The sequence below is a fragment of the Vombatus ursinus genome, unplaced genomic scaffold (genome assembly GCF_900497805.2).
Source record: "Vombatus ursinus unplaced genomic scaffold, bare-nosed wombat genome assembly UNPS02004142.1, whole genome shotgun sequence".
NCBI lineage: Eukaryota > Metazoa > Chordata > Mammalia > Diprotodontia > Vombatidae > Vombatus > Vombatus ursinus.
The window spans coordinates 192,122-201,352 of NW_020943920.1; the positions used below are offsets into that span (position 1 = coordinate 192,122).

Sequence of the window (9,231 nt, forward strand, 5' to 3'; positions counted from 1 at the left end):
TTGATTTTATTGTCTTCTTCTGGTTGTATGTTTTGATCTTCTTTGTCACCAAAGTAAGATAATACAGTCTGACTCTTTTTGCGCTGCTTACTCATGTTCCCGGCCAATTACTTGAGTTTTAAACTCTTTGTTAAGGTAAGAGCCTGCTTCCAATGTGGAGAATGTACTGTCCCACGCTTTGGGGATTTATACAGCTGTTTTCAGAGATACTTCTAGGGACCTGTAAATTTTCAGTTCTTCCAAGGTGGTATGATAAGAGGTGAGGTGTTTCCTCTCCACCACTACAACAAGCTCCACCACTCCAGTGCTCCTCTTCACCCCAGGACCGCCCCTCAGAACTGTGACCCAGATCCAAGCACGGGCAAAGCAAGAGATTCCTGCTTCAGCACTGGCAAAGAGATTCCTGCAATCTCCCTCTGATCAGCCACTTGATTCTCCCTCAGTCTGTGGTCCGGAACCTCAGGAGACACTCGCTGCCCCGCCGGTGGCTGAGACCTAGCTTTTATCTCTCACCACAGTCACAGACTTTTCCCACTAACCTTCTAAGTTGTTTTTGGCTATCATGGGTTGAGAAGTCTGGAAACCGCCACAGCTGCCTGTGATTCAGTCCTCTGATGCCTACTTCAGGATCATTGTGGCCTGCACACCATGCCGCACTGCGCTCTTCTCCCCGCCCAGCGTGATATACCTTTCTGATCAACCATCCAGGTTGTCTTAGGCTGGATATTTGTTTCCCTCTGCCTTTTTGTGGGTTCTGTTGTTTTAGAATTTGTTTAGAGCCATTTTTTATAGGTGTTTGGAGGCGTTTGGGGGAGAGCTCAAGCAAGTCACTGCTTTCACTCTGCCATCTTGGCTCCGCCCCCTTAGTTTTTCTCTTAAAACGCTATGAGCAGTCCAGGCAGGCTTCAGAGCCCTCGGCCTTTTCCGCTCTCCCTCTTCCCCATCCTCCTTTCTCCTCTTCCCTTTTCCTTGCCTAGTTTAGCCCAGTCCAGCCTGGCCTGGCCTGGCTCCTAGTGGTGACCAGAAGCCTCCCAGCAGATGCCCAGGTAGTATATATCTGCCTGTTAAAGTTAGCAAAAGGAAGATAACTTTTTGAGTAATAAAGATGCCTCCTAAATTCAAGCACCACCTAAATGATGATGATGTTACTGGTTCTATGAAAAGTGAAAGGAAAAAATCTTTTGAAAGAAAAGGATTTTTTCCTAATGGGCTCATCTGGACCAAAATTTGGACCTTGTTAGGCATGGGTGAAGAAATTGATGGCATGCAGGAGAATATCACAAAAGTAATTGACAGAGGAGAGAGATTCGATGAGCTACAAAACAAGTCAGAAAGCTTATCAGAGAATGCAACAGATCTAAACAGCTTCCAAGACAGATGTGGTGGTATGGATGTGAACTGAAGGTCTTCAAGGCTGTGCTTGCTGTTATCCTTTTGCTGGTGATTATCATTCCTGTTGTCCTGAAATGTCTGACTTAATTTGGTGACCAGAGATCTCCATTAAAACAGTTCTGGGGCAATAAAAAAAGAAGTTTACTGCATAACTTAATGAAATATGTATACGACTTTAAAGTTTTTTTTTCTCAAGAAGTAAAAAGAGGCAAGTGTCCAGTTCAAATTGGAGCATTGACAATTTCCTGATTTGCCTACTCCCCTTCACCAAAATATTAAAAATAGGTATGGGGTGTTCAGGGAGGACTAGCCCCTCTGGTATGAGGGCTTGCTGAATTCTTTCCAAGGCTTCTCATCCACCTTTGGCGTCCACCTGTCCCCTAACTCTTACCTGTGGCTCAGAGAAACTGCAACATGTGCAGCAGCCACACCCCAGTAATACTGTCTTGGCAGGCAGGCTAAACAAGGTTAAGGGTAACCAAAAGGCCTCAAACCCATTGGTAAGTTAGGGGAATGTCTGCTCCAAGCATATGAAGACTTCCTCTGGCAGAATGGGTGGATGAGAACATTTTATTGCAATGGTCACAGCCATGAAGGTGGCTGAAGTAAGTGCTAAGGAATGCTCAGAGCTTGGTCAGATATCAAAGATGCCAAGGTCATCCACTGCATCCCAGTCCACTGCCAGTCATCTTGACTTTTGTCTTTCCACTGAGCTTTGATGACTCTGGACAAGAAAGTGAGGCTGACAACTTTGTGCATCTCTGCCTCATTTCAATCCAAGTCATGAATGGGTCAAGACATCACCCTGTGATGATGTCATTGGTCCTCCTCAAAAAATGAAGGATGAACAACAACAACAAGAATTTGTGTATTTAAACATTTAAATATTTAAACGTTAATGATAATATTTATAATTTAATACTGTAAACTAGAGAGGTAGGGATTTACTACATCAAGTTCAGGGATAGAGTGGGAGATAAGAAGAAGATGTAAAGAGATGAAACATTATGTAAAAAGGTACAGGGACTGTTCAGTTAATGATTACAAAATGTAGGAAATGAAGGAAAGTGTGAGAGAGAAGAGGTATTAGACTAGTCAGTCTACCAAACTGAAGCCACCAAGCATTCAAACTCTACTGCAGAAAGTGCAACTCCAATGGGTTGGTCACATTGTTCAAATGCCAAACATACACTTGCCAAAAAGACTATTTGATACAAAGACACTCTCAAGGTCTCTCTTAAGAACTTTGGAATTGATTGTGTGACGTGCGAGACCCTGGCACAGGACCACACAGCATGGTGTGCCCTAATCAGAGAAGGTGCTGTGCTCCATGAGCAAAGCAGAGAATTCACCTCAAATATTCACATGGACTATTTGTGCCCAACCTGGGGTAGAGCATTCCAAGCTCGTAATGCCAGAGTCAAATGCACTGTGACTTGACTCTGACATAGTGATGTCATTTTGGTCCTCTTCAAGAATGAAGGACAACCAACCACAAAATGTTTAACTTTTCTCATGTAAAAAAAATGGGTTTTGGAAATGGTTTCCATATGTTTGTGGAGAAACTAATGTTTTCAATACTGCTACTTTCAACTGTGACTAAAGACATTCTAGTAAACCTATTTTGCCTGTATATAGAATTTGTGACAACAGTTTTACTGTGACACTAATAGATTTGGGTCAATCTTAAAGCACAATCTGGCACAGTTAAGGTAGGAAATGAGATTGAAGAAAAGGATCAGTAGAGTTTTGGGAATGGCTCCTACATATGAGCACACTGCAATCAAAAACAGTCAACTTTCATTTCCCTCCAGTAATAGGAGAAACATTAAGAGATCATGAGTGAAGTTTATTCCAGTGATTTACCTTCAACAAAATTTTTTTCCAGAGCTACTTACAAATAGCAAAAATCAGTTGCTTTGAGTTTGCCAACCTTTCCCTGCTCCCCATCTCTCCCTTGGTAGAAGATGGCCAAAAAGCAAGCAGCATGATGTAGGAGAAGCTCCCAGGAGGCTGAGGAATCCACAAATGGGATCATCTGTACCTGAAAAATCACATGCTGGATAATGGTAAAAGTTTAACATTTTTCTTGACCTATTTTCACTTAACAAATAATTAAAGGCAGGTTTTTAAAGCTTAATCTAAGTAGTGCCAGCATACTTGTGTTCTTTTTGCAAGCCAAAAAGAAAATACAATATCCATTTAAAAGGATGGCCAAGTTCCACAAAGAAAACGGAATGATTTCACAGCAGCTTTGTCCATGCATTCTTGTGTCTAGAAGGCCCACCTTCATATATTTTAAATATAAAGTAAGATACAATATGGAAAATGGCAATATTTAATAATGAAAATGAGTCTATATGTTACTTATTAAAGGAATTCTGTTGCTACAAAACATATAAAGCACAGAACTCATTTTTTAAAATTTCTTTTGATTTGTCAGCAGTCACTTCCATATGCTTTTGAGTTTAAAATTTTTCTCCCCCTCCTTCCCTCCTTCCTTTCCCATGACGGTGCACAATCTGATATAGGCTATACATATACATTCCTATTAAACATATTTTCATATTAGTGATGTTGTAAGTAAGAATTAGAACCAATAGGAGGAACAACCAGAAAGAGGAAACAAAACTCAACAGAAGATAAAAAAAAAAGATAGCAAATAGTATGCATTCAAACTCCATAGTTCTTTCTTTGCATGTGGATAGCATTTTCCATCACAAGGCCTCTGGAGATGTCTTAGATCCTTGTTTTGCTGGGAAGGGTTAAGTTTATCAATATTAGTCATCACACAATGTGGCTGTTGCTGTGTACAACATTCTCCTGGTTCTGCTCACTCCATTCAGCATCAGATCATACAAGTCTTTCCAGGTTTTTCTGAAGTCAGCCTGTTCATCATTTCTTATAGCACAATAGTATTCCATTACATTCATATACCACTTGTTCAGCCATTCCCCAATTGATGGGCATCCTCTCAATTTTCAATTCTTTGCCACCACAAAAAGAGCTGCTATAAATATTTTGGTACATATGGGTCTTTTTCCCATTTGTATGATCTCTTTGGGATGCAACCCTAGAAGTGCTATTGCTGGGTCAAAGGGTATGCACATTTTTATAGGCCTTTGGGCATAGTTCCAAATTGCTCTCCAAAATGGTTGGATCATTTCACAACTCCACCAACAATGAATTAGTGTTCCCACTTCTCCAACATTTATCATTTTCTTGTTTTGTCATGTCAGCCAATCTGATAGCTGTGATGTGGTACTTCAGAGTTGTTTTGATTTGCATTTCTCTAATCAATAGTGATTTAGAGCATTTTTTCATATGACTATAGATGGCTTTAATTTCTTCACCTGAGAACTGCCTTTCATATCCTTTGACCATTTATCAATTGGGCAATGACTTGTATTCTTATAAATTTGACTTAATTCTCTATATATTTTAGAAATGAGACCCTTATCAGAGAAACTGGTTGTAAAAATTCTTTCTCAGTTTTCTACCTTTTTTTCTAATCTTGATTGCATTGGCTTTGTTTGTGCAAAAACTTTTCAATTTAATGTAATCAAAGTTATCCATTTTGCTTTTTGTAATGTTCTCTGTCTCCTGTTTGGTCATGAATTCTTCTGTTCTCCATAAATCTGATAGGTAAACTATTCCTTGCTCTCCCAGTTTGCTTATGGTATCTGCCTTTATATCTAAATCATGAACCTATTTTGACTTTATTTTGGTATATGGTGCAAGATTTTGATCAATGCCTGGTTTCTGCCATACTATTTTCCAGTTTTCCCAGCAGTTTTTTTTTTCAAATAGTGGGTTCTTATCCCAGAAGCTGGGGTCTTTGGGTTTATCAAATAATGGATTACTATAGTCATTGAGAACTGTGTCTTGTATACGTAACCTATTCCACTGATCTACCACTCTATTTCTTAGCCAGTACCAAGCAGTTTTGATGATTGCTGCTTTATAATACAATTTAAGATCTGGAATGGCTAGGCCACGTTCCCCTGCATTTCTTTTCATTAGTTCCCTTGATATTCTGGACCTTTTGTTCTTCCAAATGAATCTTGTTATTATTTTTTCTAACTCTATATATAAAATAATTTTTGGTAGTTTGATTAGTATGACACTGAATAAGTAAATTAGCTTAGGTAAAATTGTCATTTTTATTATATTAGCTTGGCCTACCCATGAGCAACTGATGTTTTTCCAGTTATTTAGATCTGACTTTATTTGTGTGAAAAGTGTTTTGTAATTGTGTTCATATAGTTCCTGGGTTTGTTTTGGGAGGTAGACTCCTAAATACAGGAAGTTTAAATGGAATTTCTCTTTGTATCTCTTGCTGTTGGGCTTTATTGGTAATATATAGAAATGGCAGTGGTTTATGTGGGTTTATTTTATAACCTGCAACTTTGCTAAAGTTGTTTATTATTTTAAGTAGTTTTTTGCTTGATTCTCTAGTATTCTCTATCATCATATCATCTGCAAAGAGTGCTAGCTTTGTTTCTTCTTTGCCTATTCTGATACCTTCAATTTCTTTTTCTTCTCTTATTGCTAAAGCTAACATTTCTAGTACCATATTGAACAACAGTGGTGATAATGGGCATCCTTGTTTCACCCCCAGTCTTATTGGAAATGCTTCTAGCTTGTCCTCATTACATACGATGCTTGCTGAAGGTTTTAGGTAGATGCTATTTATCATTTTAAGGAAGATTCCATTTATTCCTATACTCTCTTTTTAATAGGAATGGGTGTTGTATTTTGTCAAAAGTTTTTTCTGCATCTGTTGAGATGATCATGTGGTTTCTGTTAGTTTTGTTGTTGATATGATCAATTATGATCAACAGTTTTCCTAATACTGAACCAGCCCTGCATTCCTGGTATAAATCCTACCTGGTCATAGTGTACTATTCTTGTGATAAGTTGCTGTAATCTATTTCAGAACTCATTTTTTATTCTGTAGGGCCAGTGCTAAAAAGAAGAGCTGTTCTGTTTAGAATGGAGAGAAATATGAAAAGCGGGAGCAGACTAAGGGACATTCAGGACACCTGCAAATGATGAAGATGCATTTTATAATTTGTTAATAGCATTTTAAAGAACCATTTCTAAGTTCGGAGACAAATGTCTTTATAGTATGGAATGTTCCCTGGCTTCCTTCACTTTTGGAGATATCAACTGACAGAAACTTGAATTGGGATTCTGCTGAGAAAAGAAAATTATTTTACCTTTAGATTTAAAAACAAGAAATTTAATATTTTTACTAGTATAGTTAGTGGTTCTGCACAAGACAAAAACAATGCTAATTTAGGCCAAGTTTGGCTCATTATAAGGAAAAACTTCTTGACAGAGGTATCCAAAAATGGAATGGGATACTTGGGAAATAATGAGCTTTCATAAGAAATCTTAAGCAGAGGCTTAGTAGTTAACTTAGAAATGTAAAGAGGAGGTCCCTTTCAACACTGTGATAAAAAAATAAGTGAACAAAAAGAAGATTTGTGTTATATATTTTTTAAAAAGTCAATGAGATATTGCAGCTGAATCACAGAACAAGAAGAGCAGCAAGATAAGAGCCTTCTTAATTAACAGTTGATCACTCTAATGCTTCAAGTGCTCTGGCAGCACTCACAAACCAACTTGCTGTCTTATTTGGGGATCCACTGCACACATTCCCACACTCCACCCAGTTGCAAAAAGAAACAGGCATTGATTCTGCCTAATCACATGAAGATGGAAGGGTTGACCTGCCTTCCCCCTTGGCATGACCCCAGTTTAGGGAGGCATAAGCCTGCAGAGATTCTGCCCAGAACACCCTTTTCCACTTTCCATAACCCTGCAAAAATTGGCAGACCTTGATTCATTCCATCCAGAGAAATCAAGAAGGAAAACCAGGGACAGGAGGCAACATGAATGGTTGTACTGGATCTGGAGAAAGAGAGATTGAAAGACTGAAAACTAGAGTCCACACTATAAGCTACCTGACCCTAAGCAAAGACACTAAGTGGTGAAAAGCAAATTCCTCAATAAGGAAGAAGGCTAAGGCAGCGTTACAGTTAAACCTTGGAGTTATTTCTTGTTCCATCTTTTTTAAATAATGCTCTACACTTTGTGACCCCATTTGGGGTTTTCTGGGCAGAGATACTGGAGTGGTTCGCCTTTTCCTTCTCCAGCTCACTTTGCAGATGAGGAAACTGAGAGTGAAGTGACTTGCCCAGGGTCACGCAGCTAGTAAGTGTCTGAACCCAGATTTGATCTCAGGAACATGAGTCTTCCTGACTCCTGCCCGGGCTCCGGCCACTGTGTCACTGGAGCTCATTGAGTGGGGAAGGGGGTGACTGGATCAGACCCTTGCTAGATGTGAACAACCTAGCTAATCAAGTTGGGAAGGAGCAAAGGGCTCCCCGCCGTCAGATGAAACCAGAAGTCCTGAGGTTGGCTGAAAACTTAACTATGCGTCTGATACACCAAAAGACATCCCAGCATCTGCTTTAAGAGTTGAGGCTCTGGGACTCTGATGAAGCAGAGCCCTTAGGCCTGTCTGAGAGTTGATCGAAGGGGAGGGTTGGGAAGGAGCTAGCCCACAGGGCATGGGGGATGCCACACTCCCCTTCCCTGGCTTGACTAGGTGAGTTGGGGGGGGCGCTGTACACCTGTGGGCAGGAACTTTCTGGGGACTTCCATCCAAACAAGGTGAGTTCTCTAAACCCCAGTGCCCTTTCCCCTGGACTCTGAAAGTCCTTGTGGGAGAGTGGGCCACAGACTTTTTCTGGAAGTTAACTAAGTCTGGCTAATCGATATCGACCCACTAATCTGTGGGGAGCACACCAGTGAGAGAGAGCTCCTGTATGACTCCAGATCCAGTTAAAGTTCTGCCTATGGGAAACGTACAGCATTACGAACGAAAGAAATACTAGCTTGTCATGTTCAGCAGGCAGCACTGAGCTGTCAAGCTGAAAAGTAAACCTTCCAGCCAGTTAAACTGTGCATAGCCAGATGGCCCAATGATTTTCTGTTTGCACTCCCTGAATGTGCCCAAACTACCCACGGGAAGCGCACATTCGTGGGTCGACCACACCTTTGTGTGGAGAAATTGCCAAGGTTGTATTCAGGAACAGCTTAGGACATGACAAGGCCACCATTCTGGATGGACACCTGATAACAACCAAGCATGTGGAGGGGGAGGGGAGAGACCGTGTTGATCCTTCTCAGATGCTTGGAGGGGGATGGTTCAGTTCATCCAGCTCTTCCCTCCCAGGGTGGCCGCACCAAGGGTGACCTTCTGCTGTGATCCCAGGCACTGTCCATTCCTCTGATGGAGGCCAGCTGTCATCATCTTCCTTTCTGTTCCTTAGTTCCAGGGAGGAGAAGAGCCAGCTGCCAGCACAACTGCAGCTTCTCAGGACTCTGTCCCAGCCCCAGTCACACCCCTGCTGCTGCCAACTCTGCCCCTGCATCTCACTGGTGGTGCCACAGTGGATGGAGCAGTGGACCTGCAGTCAGGAGGACCTGAATTCACCTCAGGCACTGACTAGCCGTGTGACTCTGGGCAAGTCACTTCAATGCTGTCTGACTTGGTTTCCTCAACTGTGAAATGGGGAGAATAACAGCCCCTATTTCCCAGGGTTTTTGTGGGGCTCAAAGAGATAATGTTTGTAAAACGCTTATGAGGCACAGTGCCCAGGCACGTGCTGGTTGCTCCAGAGATGCTTGCTGATGTAGCGATCGATCGTTCCCTGAGTCCTAAATTGAGCCCCCTTGTTGCTGTCCCTCCAGCTCCAGGAGCCATGTGAGTGATCTTTTTTTGTCCCAGAGGCATGCTGCTCAGGAAGCCTCTTCTCTCTCTAA

At 41.3% G+C, this 9,231-nt stretch overlaps 1 pseudogene; it reads left to right on the forward strand.

Moving 5' to 3' along the window:
* The first annotated feature begins 1,105 nt into the window (after positions 1-1,105).
* LOC114053590 lies at positions 1,106-1,479 on the forward strand (annotated as a pseudogene).
* Positions 1,480-9,231: the final 7,752 nt, after the last annotated feature.